The sequence below is a fragment of the Amia ocellicauda genome, chromosome 2, assembly GCF_036373705.1.
Source record: "Amia ocellicauda isolate fAmiCal2 chromosome 2, fAmiCal2.hap1, whole genome shotgun sequence".
Lineage (NCBI taxonomy): Eukaryota > Metazoa > Chordata > Actinopteri > Amiiformes > Amiidae > Amia > Amia ocellicauda.
This window is the reverse complement of record NC_089851.1, coordinates 14,614,016-14,636,936: the sequence shown is the minus strand read 5'-3', so window position 1 is coordinate 14,636,936 and position 22,921 is coordinate 14,614,016. Positions and strand designations below refer to the sequence as shown.

At 37.8% G+C, this 22,921-nt stretch overlaps 1 protein-coding gene across 2 annotated transcripts in view; it reads left to right on the top strand.

The window, feature by feature from the left end:
• LOC136765490 (carbohydrate sulfotransferase 9-like) overlaps positions 1-22,921 on the top strand; it is a 98,954-nt gene that overhangs the window by 40,335 nt on the left and 35,698 nt on the right. Inside the window, exon 1 of one of the 2 annotated variants that reach the window (XM_066719590.1) lies at positions 17,638-17,725. The exons of the other annotated variant lie outside the window; for it this stretch is intronic. The gene's annotated coding sequence lies outside the window, so the exon portion shown is untranslated. Of the gene's footprint in view, positions 1-17,637; positions 17,726-22,921 lie in introns of those variants that run through there. 2 annotated transcript variants of the gene reach the window in all.

The window sequence follows — 22,921 nt, the reverse complement described above, 5'->3', positions numbered from 1 at the left end:
GGTGGTCATAAAGGGATGGACATGGTCAGAAACAATGCTCAGGTAGGCCGTGGCATTTAAACGATGCCCAATTGGCACTAAGGGGCCTAAAGTGTGCCAAGAAAACATCCCCCACACCATTACACCACCACCACCAGCCTGCACAGTGGTAACAAGGCATGATGGATCCATGTTCTCATTCTGTTTACGCCAAATTCTGACAGAAATCGAGACTCATCAGACCAGGCAACATTTTTCCAGTCTTCAACTGTCCAATTTTGGTGAGCTTGTGCAAATTGTAGCCTCTTTTTCCTATTTGTAGTGGAGATGAGTGGTACCCGGTGGGGTCTTCTGCTGTTGTAGCCCATCCGCCTCAAGGTTGTACGTGTTGTGGCTTCACAAATGCTTTGCTGCATACCTCGGTTGTAACGAGTGGTTATTTCAGTCAAAGTTGCTCTTCTATCAGCTTGAATCAGTCGGCCCATTCTCCTCTGACCTCTAGCATCAACAAGGCATTTTCGCCCACAGGACTGCCGCATACTGGATGTTTTTCCCTTTTCACACCATTCTTTGTAAACCCTAGAAATGGTTGTGCGTGAAAATCCCAGTAACTGAGCAGATTGTGAAATACTCAGACCGGCCCGTCTGGCACCAACAACCATGCCACGCTCAAAATTGCTTAAATCACCTTTCTTTCCCATTCAGACATTCAGTTTGGAGTTCAGGAGATTGTCTTGACCAGGACCACACCCCTAAATGCATTGAAGCAACTGCCATGTGATTGGTTGGTTAGATAATTGCATTAATGAGAAATTGAACAGGTGTTCCTAATAATCCTTTAGGTGAGTGTATATATATATATATATATAATATTTTTTGTTTTTTTTTGTTTAATGTTACAGAGGTTTGTTGCACTCAGCAGTGCTTGTTATTGTGTGGAACCTAGTCGCAGCAATTCCTGGTTATTAGCCAATAGGATGTTACGTATAATATGGGCTGTCCTATATAGAGCTTGTGTTCCCTTTAGTTAGTGAGTTGATTGCTCGCAGATTCCCTGTTCGGGCGTCTCTGTACACATTCTGTACTGGGGCAAGAGCGGCACTTTGTACTTGTTTAAAACAAAACAAAAACAGGTATTCTGTGTTCCTGATTTCTATAAATAAGCTGCTAAAATTTGCATAATTTGTCGTGTGGACATATGTCAACATCTGCCATTATTATTATTATTATTATTATTATTATTATTATTATTATTATTATTATTAATAATAATAATAATAATAATAAATACTTGAATCTAATGAGACACAAAATGCTTGAAAGTTTCTATTATGTTTATCTATATGACTACAATAATCTTAAACAAATTAAAATTAAATGGTCTGAAACCATTTTAATACTAATATATACATTTATTTAAACATTTTATTTTTGTACTTTGTCAAATTAATGTACTAAATATAAGCAACGGGGTATATTACAAATTCACAGAATTGTGTGTGTGTGTTGGAAAGGGTCATTTGAAGGTGTGAACCCCCCCCAATGTCTGGAACTTGACTATACCTTGACCAAGAAATTTGGACCCTGACACAAAATAATTGACTACCCCTGATATATACCATTCAGCTTTCCCCTGGGGGTTGGAAACTACATTACACCCTCATCATCCGACACCAAAGTGGTTATAAATCCTACATACAAGTCCTAACAAAACATCTAATATAATTACAACTAATCTAAATTCCACATACACTTGAAATGTAAAGCCTATGACAATACAAACTGATAATAAACATCTTAACAATTACGCATGCCCACAAGTTCAACTCCTAGAAGCGTTAAAATAGTATAAAATTGGCATGACTGTGATGCAAGAGCAAATTATTCATACATTTAGGATGTGTACGTAGAAGACCTAGTAGAATTGTGATTTGCTGATTAAGTAACTGTCCATGTCAGTGTAGAATGTATAGATGGTTATTTAACTCAATTGGACTTATGTAGACAGGCCTCTTAGATCCTTTCTCTTCTCTCGCATGCTGAGATAATAAATGAACTGCTTTAGAAGAGATTCATTATGAAGAAAAAAAAACATTCCTCAAGAGGAAAAATCTGATAGACTAATTGGGTAGTTAATGTATTCTTTTTTTTTTAAAGCAGGTTTAGTACAATGGAATGTTGCATGGCCCCTTACAGATAAGCTTTGTACAAACTTGTTTCTGGCAGTGTGGAGGTTTCTCCTGCTTGAAAGGATTCACATTTACAGTAATTATAGAGACTACCAATAGTTTTAACAATTTGTCTCATCTGTTGCTGGGTGCTTTGTGTCATATGCATTCCATGAAATTCCCAACTTTAAAAGAAGAGGTTGAATGCACATATGAGTATTCTCTTCTTCAAGCTCTTTTAATTGCTCGACCTCGTGTTGCTTGCCAACGACCCTGTTTTGATTAAGTATGTTTGGTGTAGTATGTATGTATGTATAAAGTGGCTCCCAAAAGTAAAATTGTACTGAACGTTTAATTTTCTCTCTGAAAGAAAATTCATATCTCCTGAACCTTTAAATTAGATCTGATCTTTTTGTTATATTTTCATAAACCGTATGCAAACATGTTTAGGGTGATCATTTGTGGGGTACTTTTAAGCAACTATAAATAATTAATTGTTTCTACTCAGTGGTAAAAAGTTAGAAATGCTCTGAGGAACAAAATGATGCTACAAAGGAAGTTAGAAAACAAATTTTCACAACTTGGAAGAGTGTCATAATCTCCTGCTTCTTGGCCCAGGTCTTTTGGTATAGCATGGTTATTGCTCTTTTGGGGATGCACTAATCAGGCACTGAGAGGTATGCCTGTGATGAGTGTTTGAATCTGAGGTCTGACAACTACACCATATCAGCCAGATTAAAAAAACAAAAAAACAATATATATATATAAGACCCTAAGCATTTATCTATAATAAATATTGAATTTCTGTAAAAGATGTGGATAAAAGTCCTAGAAAAGGATCCAGAGACTTCACACATTATCTCTGTGTAGGGTTTCATCTAAGAGCAGTTTCCATTTTTGGGATTAAGAACATAAGAACATAAGAAAGTTTACAAACGAGAGGAGGCCATTCGACCCATCGTTCTCGTTTGGTGTCCATTAATATCTAAGTGATCCAAGGATCCTATCCAGTCTATTTTTAAATGTTCCCAAACTTTCAGCTCCTACCACATCGCTGGGGAGTTTGTTCCAGATTGTGACAACTCTCTGTGTAAAGAAGTGTCTCCTGTTTTCTGTTTTGAATGCCTTGAAGCCCAATTTCCATTTGTGTCCCCGGGTGCATGTGTCCCTGCTGATCTGGAAAAGCTCCTCTGGTTTGATGTGGACGATGCCTTTCATGATTTTGAAGACTTGGATCAAGTCCCCACGTAGTCTCCTCTGTTCCAGGGTGAAAAGGTTCAGTTCCTCAGTCTCTCAGTAGGACTTTCCCTTCAGACCTGGAATAAGTCTGGTTGCTCTCCTCTGAACTGCCTCTAAAGCAGCGATATCTTTCTTGAAGTGTGGAGCCCAGAACTGCACACAGTATTCCAGATGAGGTTTAACTAGCGCATTGTACAGTCTGAACATCACTGCCCTTCTTTTAAATTCTACACTTTTGAAAATATACCCTAGCATTCTGTTTGGCTTTTTTATTGCTTCCCCACATTGCTTGGATGGAGAAAGTGAGGAGTCTACATAGACTCCTAGGTCTTTCTCATGCGTTACTTAATCTAGATCTGTACCTCCCATAGTGTAATTATAGTGGACATTTTTGTTACCTGCAGTTCTTGTGCTGACGTTGTTTCTAGAGGCAGTTTGGCTGAAACTTGGTAGTGATTGGTCGCAGCCGAGCACTGACGATTTTTACGCGATACGTGCTACAGCACTCGGTGGTCCCGTTCGGTGAGCTTGTGTGGCCTATTACTTCGCGGCTGAGCTGTTGCTGCTCCTAGATGTTTCCACTTCACAATAACCGCACTTACAGTTGACCATGGCAGCTCTAGCAGGGCAGATATTTTACGAACTGACTTGTTGGAAAGGTGGTCCTATGACGTTGCCATGTTGAAAGTCACTGAGCTCTTCAGTACGGCCCATTCTACTGCCATTGTTTGTCTGTGGAGATTGCATGGCTGTGTGCTTGATTTTATACACCTGTCAGCAATGGGTGTGACTGAAATAGCTGAATCCACTAATTAGATAGTGTCCATATACTTCTGGTCATGTAGTGCAGATTCTCTGAAGAAAGGCCTAACAAAAAGTGACACATTATATTTTGGAGAATCAGTAAAATGTTTAGGATAGACCAAGGTGTTTTTGTAAAGGTTATCAATGTATTAATAATGTTGTTATTTATTTATTTATTTATTTATTGGCAGATGCCTTTATCCAGGGCATGTTAACACAATAAGCAATGTAAGCATTATGAAACTTCTGTAATACAAATCAATACAAACTTAAATTTTAGCATTACAAAAGTGCTGTAGTAAAATCATAACAAAATTACAATCAGTTTGCATCCTAGTTCCATGAGTTAACAAGTGCAGATAAGTTGTATAATAAGTTAATGTGTGTTATGTATTTGTGCTACAAACTACACTTTATTTGAAACCTGTAGTAGATTTGTAGTTTCTTACATTCTTTGGTGTTTCACTTCTTTTCTGAGATACACCCTGATGTAATATATTCAAGCACGGCACGTACCTGGTACACAGGATACATACACTCACCTAAAGGATTATTAGGAACACCTGTTCAATTTCTCATTAATGCAATTATCTAACCAACCAATCACATGGCAGTTGCTTCAATGCATTTAGGGGTGTGGTCCTGGTCAAGACAATCTCCTGAACTCCAAACTGAATGTCTGAATGGGAAAGAAAGGTGATTTAAGCAATTTTGAGCGTGGCATGGTTGTTGGTGCCAGACGGGCCGGTCTGAGTATTTCACAATCTGCTCAGTTACTGGGATTTTCACGCACAACCATTTCTAGGGTTTACAAAGAATGGTGTGAAAACGGAAAAACATCCAGTATGCGGCAGTCCTGTGGGCGAAAATGCCTTGTTGATGCTAGAGGTCAGAGGAGAATGGGCCGACTGATTCAAGTTGATAGAAGAGCAACTTTGACTGAAATAACCACTCGTTACAACCGAGGTATGCAGCAAAGCATTTGTGAAGCCACAACCTTGAGGCGGATGGGCTACAACAGCAGAAGACCCCACCGGGTACCACTCATCTCCACTACAAATAGGAAAAAGAGGCTACAATTTGCACAAGCTCACCAAAATTGGACAGTTGAAGACTGGAAAAATGTTGCCTGGTCTGATGAGTCTCGATTTCTGTTGAGACATTCAGATGGTAGAGTCAGAATTTGGTGTAAACAGAATGAGAACATGGATCCATCATGCCTTGTTACCACTGTGCAGGCTGGTGGTGGTGGTGTAATGGTGTGGGGGATGTTTTCTTGGCACACTTTAGGCCCCTTAGTGCCAATTGGGCATCGTTTAAATGCCACGGCCTACCTGAGCATTGTTTCTGACCATGTCCATCCCTTTATGACCACCATATACCCATCCTCTGATGGCTACTTCCAGCAGGATAATGCACCATGTCACAAAGGTCGAATCATTTCAAATTGGTTTCTTGAACATGACAATGAGTTCACTGTACTTAACTGGCCCCCACAGTCACCAGATCTCAACCCAATAGAGCATCTTTGGGATGTGGTGGAACGGGAGCTTCGTGCCCTGGATGTGCATCCCACAAATCTCCATCAACTGCAAGATGCTATCCTATCAATATTGGGCCAACATTTCTAAAGAATGCTTTCAGCACCTTGTTGAATCAATGTGACGTAGAATTAAGGCAGTTCTGAAGGCGAAAGGGGGTCAAACACAGTATTAGTATGGTGTTCCTAATAATCTTTTAGGTGAGTGTATATGTACTGTGAAAGCACACCACAGCCCAATATCTGTATACTGACAGATGGTAAAAGATAATACATTTCCCCTACATTGCAAAGTTGTTCTACTCATGATGCTCTATTTCAGGGGAAATCGGAGAGAATATTTCAATATCAAGACTTTTTTGCAATTAGGTTACTCCCGCAGCACATCTTGTGTATTTGACATATGTTTGTGGTCTGCATTATTTATAACCTGCTGGTGACCAGAAGTGTATTTTATAGGAAAATATGTGTCATAAGTCTTAAGTTCTAACAAATACTAATACTTAAGTTTAACAAATACTTTCATCCCGTGTGAGATCAATAGTGTAGTTCTGTAGATTTCAAGCATACTGTTTCAAACAAACACATGAAGAAGTCTACCATTTACACACAAGCTGCATATTATTGTAGAGGTGTTCACATTGGATTAATATATAACAATACAAATTTTGTTAAATTGCTAGTATAAAAAGTTGGGGTTTGATTTAACATTTCATTTTGCTTTTTTTGTTTTCTTGTCCTTTCATATACAATGATTTTATTGCAAAAATGTTAATAGCAGTCAACTGTTGTTTTCTATGATAATAAATTCCATAATACTAGTGGTCTATAACATCTAGCCATCCTCAGTCTCAAATTACATTTAAATTCTGCAGATAATACTGGTCAGTTTTTCTATGGTGAAATAAAATCTTTATCAAGCTCAGTTTTTTATAACAATGGTCTTCTTTGTCTGCTAGCTATATTATGTTCTATTAAAATCACCTTCATGGCTCAAGGACATTGGAATTCATTCTTTCTCTCTTGGTTGAAAACACTATTAATATATTGTATCAAAATATTTCTATTGTAGTTGAAACAAAATTATGTTTTAAAGCTACCAAGAAATTGAGATTGCTGTAAGATAAAACTGTTGTCTTATAATGTTTTCTTTCAGCTACAGGATCAGTGACATCTAACAGGGTTTTTTCTAACCTTTATCATTTCATTTTTTCACATTCTTTTTTTTTCTTTTTAAGCGATCTTACATTTCAAGTAAACCTGAATCTTACGTATGTATGTATAGGTGCTTGTAAATAATATTGTTGACAGTTTAAGGCCATTTTAGCAGCGTTGACATTTTATTTTGTCAACACACATCCAGATGATTAATCACTTGTACTCAAGAAAAATCTTTGAAGTTTCAGTGTAATCAGATAGTGTCTTGAATAAAAATGGATGTGCTGTGAGATAATGAAATCCACTTCTTGGAAAAACACTCTCATTCTTGATTAGAAATCATAGGGATATGAAAAGCAACCACATTCTAAAGACGTTTATCATCCCAGGATTTTTGAAATAAAAACCAATTGAGTAAAATATAAAATTGCACTTATTTTTTTCTGGGTCTGTATTGAATGTACTGGTAACGCTTTTGTAATAAGGCACTGTGATTCCTCATTAATTAATATATGTCATCATGTCTAAACATAAGAACTCAGATGACGAGCATGACATATTCATGTCTTTATCCTGTGGTATTCATATTAAATCATGAGGAATCACAGCACCTTATTATAAAGTGTGACCAATGTACTTTTATGCCCATTTTATTCTGTCTTCATCAGACCTGTGACCAAATAAGTAAAATATTTTAAACTATGTGTAAATGTGTCACTCTAGCACATGTTAATTAACGTCTAATAATTATGCCAAATTCCAATCAAGTTAACCTTCTGTACTTATAAGCCTTCTTTTAATGATCAATTAAACCTTGCTTCTCGTAAAACAACTAGAATTGTCCCAGTTCTGGTCTTCATTGATCTTCTGTGTTACTTATGTATTCTCACACTGGTACAAAAGGTGCTCCACATCCTCTCTGTGACTGAGCATTCCTGTTATTACTTAATTAATTGCATGGTATACAATTAACCAATTCTATTTTGTGTTAATGTTACACTTTAAAAATATAGTAAACATAGCTCAAACATTTCATTTCATTACCCATCAGTACAGTGATAAAACAAAAGGAAAACAATTAGTCTATTTTGAGAGACAGCAATACATAATTAAATTGTATTGTTTATTTGTTTATTTTGACAATGTAGGAATGGTAGGTAGGTAGTGGTAGTAACTATATATATATATATATATATATATATATATATATACACTCACCTAAAGGATTATTAGGAACACCATACTAATACTGTGTTTGACCCCCTTTCGCCTTCAGAACTGCCTTAATTCTATGTGGCATTGATTCAACAAGGTGCTGAAAGCATTCTTTAGAAATGTTGGCCCATATTGATAGGATAGCATCTTGCAGTTGATGGAGATTTGTGGGATGCACATCCAGGGCACGAAGCTCCCGTTCCACCACATCCCAAAGATGCTCTATTGGGTTGAGATCTGGTGACTGTGGGGGCCAGTTTAGTACAGTGAACTCATTGTCATGTTCAAGAAACCAATCTGAAATGATTCGACCTTTGTGACATGGTGCATTATCCTGCTGGAAGTAGCCATCAGAGGATGGGTACATGGTGGTCATAAAGGGATGGACTTGGTCAGAAACAATGCTCAGGTAGGCCGTGGCATTTAAACGATGCCCAATTGGCACTAAGGGGCCTAAAGTGTGCCAAGAAAACAACAAGGAATTTTCGCCCACAGGACTGCCGCATACTGGATGTTTTTCCCTTTTCACAACATTCTTTGTGAACCCTAGAAATGGTTGTGCGTGAAAATCCCAGTAACTGAGCAGATTGTGAAATACTCAGACCGGCCCGTCTGGCACCAACAACCATGCCACGCTCAGAATTGCTTAAATCACCTTTCTTTCCCATTCAGACATTCAGTTTGGAGTTCAGGAGATTGTCTTGACCAGGACCACACCCCTAAATGCATTGAAGCAACTGCCATGTGATTGGTTGGTTAGATAATTGCATTAATGAGAAATTGAACAGGTGTTCCTAATAATCCTTTAGGTGAGTGTATATACATATTTTAGAAAGTCTATTATCTCTGCTTTTGAAAATGATGAGTATAAACAGTATAATGAGTAAACACATTTGTTTTACATTTTGTAATGTATTGTTCTCTGTATTTTCTATGTAATTCCAAATTAAGTAATTACTGCCAGATTTGTTTTCTTCCTTCCTGATGTTAATTGCTCTACTGCATGTTCAACCTGATATCATTTTATTTTATTGTTACTATTTTCATATCAATTCCAGCTTTATCTCATGCCACAATGACAGCTCAAACTGAAAAAGGCTTCACTTGAAGGCCTCCTAGCATTATTTAATTTTGATGGTCATAGTTCTTCTTGCTTTCATCTCAGCATGAAAGACTTCTTTAACTTCCTCTTGAGCAGTTCGTATGAATCCCCAAGCTGTGTGACATTCTGATTTTCAGCATTGTTATGTGTTGTCTGGAAACACAGGATGAAATGATATCAAACGACTGACTGATAGTCTTAAGGTATCACAGGGTTTCTGATAAACACTGCTACAAAGACCTACACAGCTTGGGGCTGCAAACAAACACACAAGGTTTATTTTTTTCCCAATTGTTTTATTACTTAGTTTTCCTTTTACACAGTGAGGTTAAACAAGCTTTGGCAAACTATGGAGGGCTAAGTTGACTTTCTTCCACAGTCTGCAATGTTTGATGGGAATGAATGCTGTCTCATCTCATCTTACACGTAATGCTGGGTTTTATTTGATGATGACAGGTACACAAAGAATAGTGGCTTGGAACTCAATGTGGGAAGCACACAGGGATTTCCAAACATTGCCCATTCAAACAAGTTGTAAACCATCAAATGAAGAGGAGCCTGTTGAAAATGTAATTGCCAAATGTGATTCCCTGCCTTTTCCATCAATTTCAATCTATGTGTAATTTTCAGTACTCATCTTTGATTACTGAAAAAGCATCTTTTGGCAATCTGAAACCTAGAAGTTCCTTGTACATTTAAAATATGGTAATTGCTGGACTTGGTTACAGGTAATGTGCTGTATAGCATGATTTGGATAATGTTGTGTACTCCTAATTAAGGAAAATTGAATCCTATTTCTTTTCTTAGCACATAAATTGATGTCACTTATTTCCTGCTAATTACTGATGGGCAACTACATACATTTACGATAATTTATCTGGCACATTTTATGAATATAATTTAAATACATGTTTTACTCCATATTAGTATTTCTGATATGAAGCAATTTAAAGGGTTGTAATACTGCTACTAGGAGTATTATCTAAGTAACTGGAAAAGAGACTATTCAAACAAATATATTGGTAAGGAAAATGGTTAGGGAAAATGTTGCATTGTTAGAATTAGTCTAAGTTGTTTGAGCAGTGTTTTCATAAGTGATGTATTAGCAGGCCTAGTGAGCAAGAATAGCTTTCAGATAGCAAGGTTTTGGTTGTGCACAGATTTATAAGAATTTAATGTATATTAAAAATGGATGAATTGTTGAACTCCTCACCAACATAACATAAGATGTATAGGTTAGGGTTAGGGTTAGGTTAGCTGCTGAATAAATATATGTTTTTTTGTAATATGCAATGTTGTAATGGACTAGTTTTCACTGGATTATTTAGTTGCAAGTGACACAATAACTCACTGTTCTATACCTGGATTAAGCAGTTTATCCTTGTTTAATTCAGTACTGAGGGTTAACAGCGTCTAGAACAATTAAGTAATGAAAATAGACTGCACTTCTAACCTGAACTCCATCTCTGTTGTATTTTCATTTAAATGTATTTTCACACATCAGTGCTTTCAAACTATGTATTTATTAAAGCTTGTGAAGCACTACTTGTAACACTGGTTCTATTTTTGGATAACATGAGAATACTACCCAAAGGGGGAGGGATCTATGTCATTAACATGGGACCTCTGTGAACACAAATTTATAACAAATGTAAAGAGTGAGGAAAGAAACTAAAGAGCAGAACCTCCATGGTAGGTTTCTCAGACGGGACCAGTACAAACCAGATGGTCTACATCTAAACTAATGCATTGGTAGAGCGTATGTGCAGAATCTTTTAAACTAGGGACCAGGGGGGCAGGGAGTTCTGACAATGGGAGATGGGAAAGAAACTAAAGAAAACAAAGGGAAACTGCTAGTAAGAAAGTCCTGAAATGTTTGTACCTCAATGCCTGGAGTATAAGGAACAAGATGTTAGACCTAGAAGCCGCAGTGCTGGCGTGTGACTATGATGTTGTAAAAGTGACAGAAACATGGCTAACAGAAAATTATGGGGATGGATACAAGTTGAAAGGATACAAACAGTTTAGGAGAGACAGGCAAAATCGAAGAGGGGGTGGGGTAGCATTATATGTCAGAAATTACATTGAGGCAGAAGAACTCAAATTAGATCCTCATAACGAAATAATCTTTGTGGGTTAAACTTTTGAATAGGACCCCGTTCACACTTATTAGGCTTGCCCTGGGCCGTCTCAAATTTAGTCCTACTTTTTTTAGATACCCCGTTCACATTTGCGGTTTTAGGAGGCCTAAAACTGCTGTTATACAATCCACTCGAAAGCAAAGCACATTTAGTAGGACATCTATGCATTAGTTATCAATAGCCTATTGAGATTTATAATTTGAAAATGTCTATTACATACACACACACACACACACACACACATACAGCACATATAATATACATATTACAGTAGTAGTACTTTAGAAGTGTCTGTCTTTTCGGTGCTGTTTGCTGCAGGTCGATCTGTCCAATGCAATCCAAGCTGCTGCTCAGTATTTCTTCAGAGTTCCTCTGAAAAACGTGCAACCTTTTCTCTGGACTCCAATGCGTTTGTTGTCATTTTTAAAGTCTGATCTTTGCATTTTTATTTGTCTTTTAACTTGGTCGGGCGAGTGATTGATACCCATTCAAAGAATCCAGATCGCTTCTATAGTTATATCCTCATAGACACAGGTGCTCGTACACTGTCTTTTAACTTTATCTTCCATCCACATTGTAAACAGTGCTTTAATTTCTGCATCGTCCCAGTTGTTACCTCCAACGCCGGCATCTTTAATTGTACTGCTCAGCTCAATATAATTGCATTTCGGATTGCATAGTAAACAGCTGGTCTCGTTTTAAAATGCATTGATTTGAATGGAAAGCTGATTCGGTTAAATTTATATCGTTTTATTGCAAAATCCGAATAAGTGAATAAAGCTACCTGGTCTGGTTCACAATTTCACAATGCATTTTACACCTGAAAATTGCATACTGTTAAATTTCAGACTTCAGTCAGAAGAAAAAACAATTGCAAGTTTACTAGCTACACACTTTTATTTTCATTGACTGAGTAGACTGTTTACATTATAACTCAACTTTTTTTATATATACAGTGAGGGAAAAAAGTATTTGATCCCCTGATGATTTTGTACGTTTGCCCACTGACAAAGAAATGATCAGTCTATAATTTTAATGGTAGGTGTATTTTAACAGTGAGAGACAGAATAACAACAAAAAAATCCAGAAAAATGCATTTCAAAAAAGTTATAAATTGATTTGCATGTTAATGAGGGAAATTAGTATTTGATCCCGGCCCAGGACCGCCTTAAATCTATGACCCCGTTCACATATGAGTTAAGGCCCTGGGCCGGCCTAAATCGCAAATGTGAACGGGGTCTAAAAGATCCAGACCAATCAGTCTCACCTGCATTACAAAAAATTATTAGACAGAAAATAGAGGAGCATCTTAATGAAAACCATATTGTTGGAGATAGTCAACATGGGTTTAGACGAGACAGATCATGTCTTACAAATATATTTGAGTTTTCTAACATGCAACTGCAGCTGTAAATCACATGAAAGCATATTTTATGATATACCTAGATTCCCAAAAAGCTTTTGATAAGGTTCCACACCAAAGACTGATCCTCAAATTGGAAGCTGTAGGCATTCAGGGTAATGTAAGTAGATGGATAATGAACTGGTTGATGTATAGGAAACAGAGGGTGTCGATTAGAGGAGTCACTTTTAACTGGAGTGAGGTTTTTAGTGGAGTTCCACAGGGATCAGTACTAGGGCCTTTGCTTTTTCTAATCTATATTAATGATCTGGACTCTGGGATAGTTAGCAAACTTGTCAAATTTGTAGATGATACTAAAATTGGTGGCTCAGCAGATACAATCTCGGCAGCACAGGTTATCCAAAGGGACTTAGATTATAGTCAGTAGTGGGCTGACACCTGGCAGATGAAATTCAGTGTGGACAAGTGCTAGGTACTACATGCAGGTAACAAAAATGTCCACTATAATTACACTATGGGAGGAATAAAACTAGATGAAGTAACGCATGAGAAAGATCTAAGAGTCAAGAACAAGGGAAGTAATGTTAAGACTGTATAATGCACTAGTTAGACCTCATCTGGAATACTGTGTACAGTTCTGGGCTCCACACTTCAAGAAAGATATCGCTGCTCTAGAGGCAGTTCAGAGGAGAAAAAACAGACTTATTCCAGGTTTGAAGGGAATGTCCTACTCGGAGAGATTGAGGGAATTGAACCTTTTCACCCTGGAACAGAGGAGACTACGTGGGGACTTGATCCAAGTCTTCAAAATCATGAAAGGCATCGACCACATCAAACCATAGGAACTTTTCCAGATCAGCAGGGACACACGGACCTGGGGACACAAATGGAGATTGGACTTCAAGGCATTCAAGACAGGAGACACTACTAAAAAACAGAGAGTCGTCACAATCTGGAACAAACTCCCCAGCGATGTGGTTGAAACCGACAATTTGGGAACATTTAATAATAGATTGGATAGGATCCTTGGATCACTTAGACCCCGTTCACATATGAGATTTAGACCGGCCCAGGGCCACCTTAGCTCATATGTGAACGGGGTCTAAGTGATCCAGGCAGCCAAAAGGCAACCTAAATGTGAATATGAATGCTAATAATAATAATTTTATAAATACTTAGTTGTATCTAGTCAGACCAGACTAGATAGTGAAGGGTCTTGGTGATTGCAGTGCTCAAGGCTACTGCCCACACTGGTCGGTGCCCCCGCAGCACACTGCATGTCTTAAGTCTTCATTTAAATAGCCAACTCGTCCCGCACTATCTTGTCCAATGCAGCCAGCTGCATGCCCATGCCACGCACACCCCTTAAGTGCTCCCAAGTGTTTTTTCTTCTATCCTCAAAGATTGAGCCCAATTCCAAGGTCTTTCAGAGGTGTGGTGCTTCACACATAGATATCTGCGCAGAAGAATTCTACACAAGGATTCTTCCTGGTGACAGACGCTTGTTTCCGACCCATCTTGGATGGGAGACACCTGAACTGCCGTGAATCGGATGTACCAGTGGTCACCCAGGTCTGTTGAAACTCTGGGTCTGGCCCCTGAGCGGTACCTCCTTAATGCTGTAGGGCTGACTGATGCTGTTGATGTTGCCCCTGCACCATCTCGATATTGTATTCAGCGCTTTACAGGCAAGGTGGCCCACTTGGACAAACATCGGTGCAACCTGGACAAACATGCATGAAAACAAACACGAAAAAAAATAGAAAAACAAAACTTTAAAGCACAAGCACAATTGTAATAATTTTGGCTCTGTACACCACCACTATGGATTTGAAAGGAAACAATTAAGATGTCCTTTAAGTGTAGACTTTCATATTTAATTTGAGGGTAGTTACATCCAAATTGGGTGAACGGTGTAGGTGTGGCCAAATCAACTATTTGGTACATTCTTAAAAAGAAAGAACACACTTGTGAGATCAGGAACACCAAAAGGCCCGGAAGACCACAGAAAACAACTGTGGTGGATGACAGAAGAATTCTTTCCCTGGTGAAGAAAAACCCTTCACAACAGTTGGCCAAATGTTTTGCAACCAAGTATTGAAACTCACAATTTAATTCATGATTATGTTCGTTTGTTCAAATACTTTTGAGACCCTAAAATTGGGGAGACCACATATAAAAATGGGTGTAATTCCTACACCGTTCACCCAATTTGGATGTAGCTACCCTCAAATTAAAGATGAAAGGCTACACTTAAATGAGTCTTGATTGTTTCCTTTCAAATCCATAGTGGCGGTGTACAGAGCCAAAATTATGACAATTGTGTCACTATCCAAATATTTATGGACCTAACTGTATATCCCAGTAGAGCAGACACTGCTGTCTTGCTCCTGGAGCATCGGACAGTGGGTGCAGACACTGTGGACCTGCAGCCATTCAGTGTTGTTTTTTCTTACCAGAAGAACTTAGCCATTTGCCGTTGCTCCTGGTTTGTTAAGAGTGGTGTGCAGGTCCCTGTTGATCCCCTGCCCTCTTTTTCATTATTATCATTATTTTCTGGTTTAAGTTGAGGCCTTCTCTTTAGCATGCTAGGCCTCAGGGCAAGTCCACTGCTTGTCTCCCTTGCGAAGGCTAGTGATACGGTAATACTAGTTATACAGCCGCTTTGGGCAGTAATCACGGCTTGAAAGATAACGATAGCATGCAAAAACAACCCCGGTTACCTGAAAAAGAGAATACTACCCCAAGACTGGAAGATCAAACAGGAGGTCTCTTGACTTCTGGTGAAGAGAGACTGTTACAATGTATGTATGGGGTTTTATACTAACAGAAGGGGGCTGTTTGAATGACATGTACAGTGGCTAATAGGCAGCCTTGTTATACAAAATGCGTTCACCAAGGTACCCCTTTTGGTAGTATTCTGTTTTTCAGATAACTGGGGTTGCATTTGCAACATATCGTTTATATTGTTTAAATTTGTATTTTTCAGGTCACAGTATCAAACAGAGTATGCATTCTATTTTTATTTTCATTTTTTATTTCAGCCAGGGAATTCCCTTGTGACTGAGGGCTCAAACACATTTTGTCAGTTGTTAAAAACAAGTGACCCAAAAGTCCTTGTGAGTGTGTGAAGGACAGGCACTTGGGGGGTTTGTTATGTTGTGTTTGCTCAGATCCTACAGCTTCCGTGTTCTCTTTCTATCACGTTTCTCACTCCTCAGCCTGTGAGTGTCATTGAAGAGATTGAATTTCCCTTTCTTCTGTCAAACGAGCCCAAGTAGTAATCAAGTATCACAGATACTGACCATCAAAGGTCATATGGAATGATGATAGACTTGCTGAAAAGCATTGTAAATATAGTTAATTTCAGGTGTGTAGCCCCCACGATTGGTTTTTGACAGTTAAAATAACTATTGCTATTGACTTTTCTCTGATTTTCTTTAGATTTTTATGCAGTTTTATTAATGACTTTAGTAATCCTATTTTGTTTGTAGATCATATTGATAGAATATGTAATAAATGTAGTTTATAGAAAAAGGCAGTCACAGTGTGGCTGGTGCTGTAAAAAATCACGTAGTGAAGGAGCTTTTCTCATCTAAACTATATATAGTTTAAGCGAGAACAGCTCCTTCACTATGTGCTTCAGTATAACTACACACACAGAGACATTATATATATATATATATATATATATATATATATATATATATATATATATATATATATAAAAACACAATTGTAATGTAAATGTATTCACACCATTAGTTTTTAGAAGATTTTTTTTCATTAATCTATACTTATTTGTCAATGATATTTTCAGAATATATTAGACTCTATACTATATTGGAAAAAATGTATTGATTACAGTTGATTAAATTGAGTTAAGCCAGTGTGAATATCTGACTTTGACTGCATTGATTTTCTATGAGTTTCTATTGTCTGAGTTTCTTGGTGTGTTTTTTCTTTTTTATTATTTTTAATGTGTTCTTGTGTACCTTTTAACAATTTCAAAGCTTACTTGTAGATAATTAATAAATATGCAAATACATCTCAAAGGGAACACAGACAAGGTGGGCTTTGAATGACACTAGCTTTAAGAATTACCAGTAAGTAATTTGTTTTATCTTAGACATTGCAGCTGTCTTGAATTTGTGAATAAACAAACAAAAAGGAATACATTATTTATTCTATACGTCTTTGCATGCAAATGGAATTCAACTTTCCCAGTATCTTTATTTATTTTATGAATGTATGGATATGATACTGAGGTAGCAGTTTGAATACACTTTTCTTTTGCTATTATAAACATAAATGTAATGACAGCACATCTACTTTGGGATACAATAATCAGCAACTAAATGTTTTAAATAATATTTTAATGTATTATTTAATTGATTTATTTATTCAGGGAGAGCTGAACATGTTAGAACTTTTCATGAACAGTGGTGATTTAAATCTTTCTGATTATTCAGTTGCAAGTGTTTTTTCTTCTGTTAGTGCACTTTAATGCATCTTTTAAGTAGATATCTTACTTACACATGGCAAAAAATGACTAAATAACTGTACTGCTAAATAACATTTTTAGACCATTGGTATTTGAAGCTCAACTGTACCTTGTTTCCAAGGCCTTTTAGTGTAATATAGAGAATTTCTTAATTAAATCTTTTTCCTCAACTCTATTAGAAGTTTTGTATCTGAAAGATCACAATACTCATTATCTTACGAGCTACCGTAAGCCCCCAATCTTTTCCTGCATCCTCAAACAAAGGAATTGTCTGTCTTAGATTAGTATTCCTGTGTAACCAAGCAACAGACAGGTTTAATAATAACTGTGTAGATTGAGAAATGTGAAAGACTGTGTGCACTAGCAATGTGATGCATACGAGAGACGAAAGGAGATAACCCCAGAAGTTCAGTGCTTGCTAAAGTAATTAGAGGTCTGTTGGAAATAACTTAGCTGGGCTCTCATTGCCAAGAAGCAGTGTTGAGAATATTCATTTTGAGCATCGAAAAAAGGTAAGAGGTTGGTGTTAAAATGAATAGTACTGCACTAGTTCATGTGGAGGTTTAGACATGACAAATGACTTGAGTATCCTTTCAGTTTCCTATGTAGGTTCACAGTGCTCTGAGTGTAAAACCAAATATAAGTGACAAATACTGAATTGATTTTTCACAAGTACTTCTTTAAATAAAAACCCCAAATCCTGATAATGTTGGCAAAATTCTAAATTTGTGTAAATTTATTTTCACCATTTAAATTTCTTAGGACTAGGACTGAGTTATGGGTAGTGTTAGGCAAGGATAAGGGTTAAGACAAGCTATGCTTTAAGGTTCTTACCTTTCTAATGGTAGCTTATATATACACATTGAAATTATAACTCATTGTGGAGCATTCCATTTTGCTTTAATGACTTAAGTTTGTCTGAAACATATTCCCTTGTTTCTCTTTTTCCATTGCCGGGTAATTAGAGTCAATTTACAGACAGTACTTGTCAGAGCTGGCTTCTGGTTGAGCAGCATGCACAGACATTGTGCACACAGTCTCCAGTAGTTATCCCTAACAGAGCAATTAAGATGTAAGGTCTCTGCAAATTCCTATCAGTTTCCTTGATGTAGACAGACCAGTGTACTGCTAAGGTACTGGGGTGTGTTAAGATACCAACTTCCATTGCTCCCTAATTAGTGATTGGAAATAGATTAAGTTAAGATCAATTTAAGCAAATGAATTAACATACATGAGTTATATTAAGGAAGTATTATTAAAGGAAAACTACCTCATGACTATGTACCCTTGGTGATATGGATTAGCTTTATTAAAGACAGCTGAATTCTATATTTCCCTGTTTTAGTGTCTTAAAGGAAAAAATTACTTGAAGTCATAACTTCTAAAAATATGATACAAGAATAGCATGTGAAGCTTTCAAGTGTGGAGAAATGCTCAAAAGATGAAACACTGTAGTAAGTGATGTTAAGTACAGTAATGATGATAGAGGGCCCAACGGAGTCTCTTTAATTAAATTGCATGTAGTTTAAGGGTATATTACATTCCTATCATGAGTGCAATGGCAAGGAAGTGAAATCGCCCTCTGCTCCTGCTGCAGATATTATTTCCATCTGTCTTAAAATGTAGCCAAAACAAATTCTTCGCAGCACAGTTTCCAAGCACACAATAAACCTTCTCTCCATGAACTAAATTTAACCTCAATTATTTGCTTTCTTTCCCACTTGGGGAAAGCAGCACACAATATACAGACTACTGGGCTTTACTCAAAGGTTTTATCATTTAATTGAAACCAAAATGCATCTCATTAAGCACCAAACACGATCTATCTCCGTCCCAGCAGCAGCTACGTCTGTTTCCTTGTCACCTTGATTATATATTTTTTTGCAACAGAGTTGCTCAGGGCTCAGAAGAAAGTGATCTGTGGTTATGATAATGGCATCTTTTAGGGCTGCTTCTTAACCAATCAAGCCAAAGAGGGGAGAGAAAAAGCTTTCCTGCTTAACAAAGAAAACAATATTGCTAAGAGATGTTTTGTACAGTAAAACATGGTGTGCTTGAATTCTTTTTAAATGGTTTTACATTTTTGTCCTTGTATATTGCAAGTATTTACAAGTATGGCTTAACTCAGAAGGCAAGTTGTATTCGCAAGGTCAGCCCCAGCATACTACACAGGTTAGGACTCAAGGACTACATGCCCTTACAAAACCTTGTATGATGTTAGTTTTGTAATGACAGCTAAGAATCTCTGTCTGAGATGCCAGCATCTTGTTGCGGTTGCCAAGTTTATTATTAATAGAATCAGTGAGAGTCATGCGTCTGCTAGGATGCTTAACTGTTCCAGTGCAGCATCTGTTCCTCACAACTGAAGGATGTTCGTGGCGTACTGACATGACTTAACTTGACTATAGAATATTGCACTCAAAGTAGCTTGTGCGTATGAAGAGAGGCAATGAAAAACATGAAATATGTGTTTTTTTGGTCATTAACCAATCATCCATTTGTTTATACTTTTTTTCACTGTACTAATAATGCACAATGATTGAACTGCCTTGTAAAAAAAAAGCATGATTGATGCAGTTTTCTTAAGATGTGTGTGCATTGTATTCTGCCAGTTCTTGAATGCTTCTCTGAGACTACATAGTGTAACAAATACCTAGCATGGCAAATCTCACATCAACACATCTTTTCAAGTTATTTTAACTGTAATGATTAATTAGCTCAGCAATCAATCTAAACCAAAACAATGTGTTGTTTAGCAGAATACACCAGTTTGAAGCATGTGCTACAGTAAGAATTGCAGATTATAAATACTATTATTAGAACTGAATTTGTGTCATTTGATTGTTAGTGAAGCTGACCTGTTTATAGCATTTAATGCTTACTGAATGTGATTCAGCATCTATAAATAGTACTTGTATGCATTTATGCTGGTATCTACAATAGCCTCCAAACTTATTCATAACATGAATACAATTGAGCTAAAAGTTGATTTAGCATGATAGTTATATCAGTCAGTTAGTAAACAATGGTATATCTTTCTATCAGTATGCATTAAATTAAAATTAAAATGTAGAACTTGACTAGATGACATAAGACCATCCTTCAGGAACATAGGAAAAATCCCTGCTAACACATAACGTTGCCACAACATTGTAGCAACATAATTTATGTTGTAGCAACATTGTACAACATTGTGACATACATTACAACGTTGTCATTTAAATAGTTAACTTTCCACATGAGAAATTCCCTTCATGAACCTATGTGCTCCACCTCACACCTCGCCCTAAATATTGTTGTGCAGAGTGTGATGTGCACAGATGTGGTGTTGAAATTAGAAATGGCAAGACGGTGTTTAAAATGAAAGATTGTTAGCACAGGGTGTTCAAGTAAGATAACAACTTTCACAAGATGGGATAAGGGGTGGGTGTCCAGGGAAAAGCAAGCGGGTCAAATAATTGGGATAAAAAGGATGGTCCTGCTGAGACCATCTTTAAAGTGTTGACACTTTAGAAACACTGCTATATTAGTATATCCTTTCAAAATGAAGGTCATCCTGTGTGAATTATCCCTCCTTTTTTGATTATCACTGTCTTTTCTGTGGGTTTCATACTGAAAGATATACTACAGGAAAATTTGTTACAAAGTATTATGCATCTTTGCTCAAGGTCGGATTTGCTCGTTACATCAGCTCTCCACACTTCCCCAGTTCGCCTACAGAGGTCATCATCACCTCAATTCTAACCCTGTCTCTCACATTCCCCAGCACAATGAGCTATCACCCAATTAATGTTCCTCAGCACCATGTACACATGCACCATCAACCCTCTACTCCCATTGGACCAGCACTACACATCCCTGTCCCCTGCTTCCCTCTGATCTGTATTTACACCCCCTGTTAGTTATATTCAATGCTAAGTCTTGTCAGTTTACCTGCAATTCTAAGTATTCCTCCTGAATACTGATCTCAGCAGATACAATCTCGGCAGCACAGGTTATCTAAAGGGACTTAGATAATATTCAGTTGTGGCCGACACCTGGCAGATGAAATTCAATGTGGACAAGTGCAAGTTATTACAGGCAGGTAACAAAAATGTCCACTACAATTACACTATGCGAGGAATAGAACTAGATGAAGTAACGCATGATAAAGATCTAGGCGTCTATGTGGACTCCTCACTTTCTCCATCCAAACAATGTATATTGGTATATTGTCAAACGTGTAGAATTTAAAACAAGGGAAGTAATGTTAAGACTGTACAATGCACTAGTTAGACCTCATCTTGAATACTGTGTACGGTTCTGGCCACCAGACTTCAAGAAAGGCAGTTTAGAGGAGAGCAACCAGACTTATTCCAGGTTTGAAGGGAATGTCCTACTGAGAGACTGAGGGAACTGAACCTTTTCACCCTGGAACAGAGGAGACTACATGGGGACTTGTTTCAAGTCTTAAAAATCATGAAAGGCATTGACCACATCAAACCAGAGGAGCTTTTCCAGATCAGCAGGGACACACGCACCCGGGGACACAAATGGAAATTTGGCTTCAAGGCATTCAGGACGGAAAACAGGAGACATTTCTTCACACACAGAGTCGTCACAATCAAGACAAGCAGGACCAAAACACACAACGATGTGGTTGAAGCTGAAAATTTGGGAACATTTAAAAATAGACTGGATAGTATCCTTGGATCACTTAGTTATTAATGGACACCAAACGAGCACGATGGGTCGAATGGCCTCCTCTCGTTTGTAAACTTTCTAATGTTCTTATGACTGTTTGTACGCATGATCAATCAACCTACTGCCTGTGACCCCAACTACAGCGCCCTTGATGAAATACTATGGAGGCTCACTTCCAGCGCTACTCCAGCAGTGACTCCCTGTAGACCAAATGGTGGAACGACCTTCCCACTGAAGTCAAAACACCTCCATGTCACCCGCTGCAGCAAGTTTCTTCTTTGTGGCCAAGAAGGACGGAGGACTGCAACCCTGCATAGACTACCATGGATTAAACACAGTTTCAGTGAAATACCGCTACCCGCTGCTCCTGGTACCTGCAGCCCTGGAGCAGATTCGAGGAGCCCAGTTCTTCACCAAACTGGACCTGTGCAGCGCATATTATCTGATCAGAATCAGAAAGGGGGATGAATGGCGTTCATAAGGAATAGTGGACATTATGAATATCTGGTCATGCCCTTTGGTCTTGCTAATGCTCACTCTGTCTTCCAGGCATTTGTCAATTACATACTGATAAGTTTTTTACATCATTTTGTTATCATGTACATTGACAATATCTTGATTTATTCCCAGACCCTCTCTGAACACATCTCCCAGGTCTGCTAGGTTCTCCAGTACTTGTGGCAGAATTAACTCTACATCAAGGCAGAGAAATGTGAGTTCTGCCGCCAGAGCATTGGTTTCCTCGGTTACATCCTTGATGCTGATGGAGTCCACATGAACCAGGAAAAAGTGAGTGCTGTTACAGAGTGGCCCCAGCCACGGACCATCAAGGATTTGCAATGTTTCATGGGGTTTCCTAATTTTTACAGGCGCTTTATCCGGGACTTCAGTTCTGTGGCTTCCCCCCTTACTTCACTGCTCAAAAGCTCCACCTGCACCCTGACCTAGACAATTGCAGCCACTGATGCCTTTGCCCAGCTTAAAACACTCTTTACCACTGCACCTCTCTTAAAGCACCCAGATCC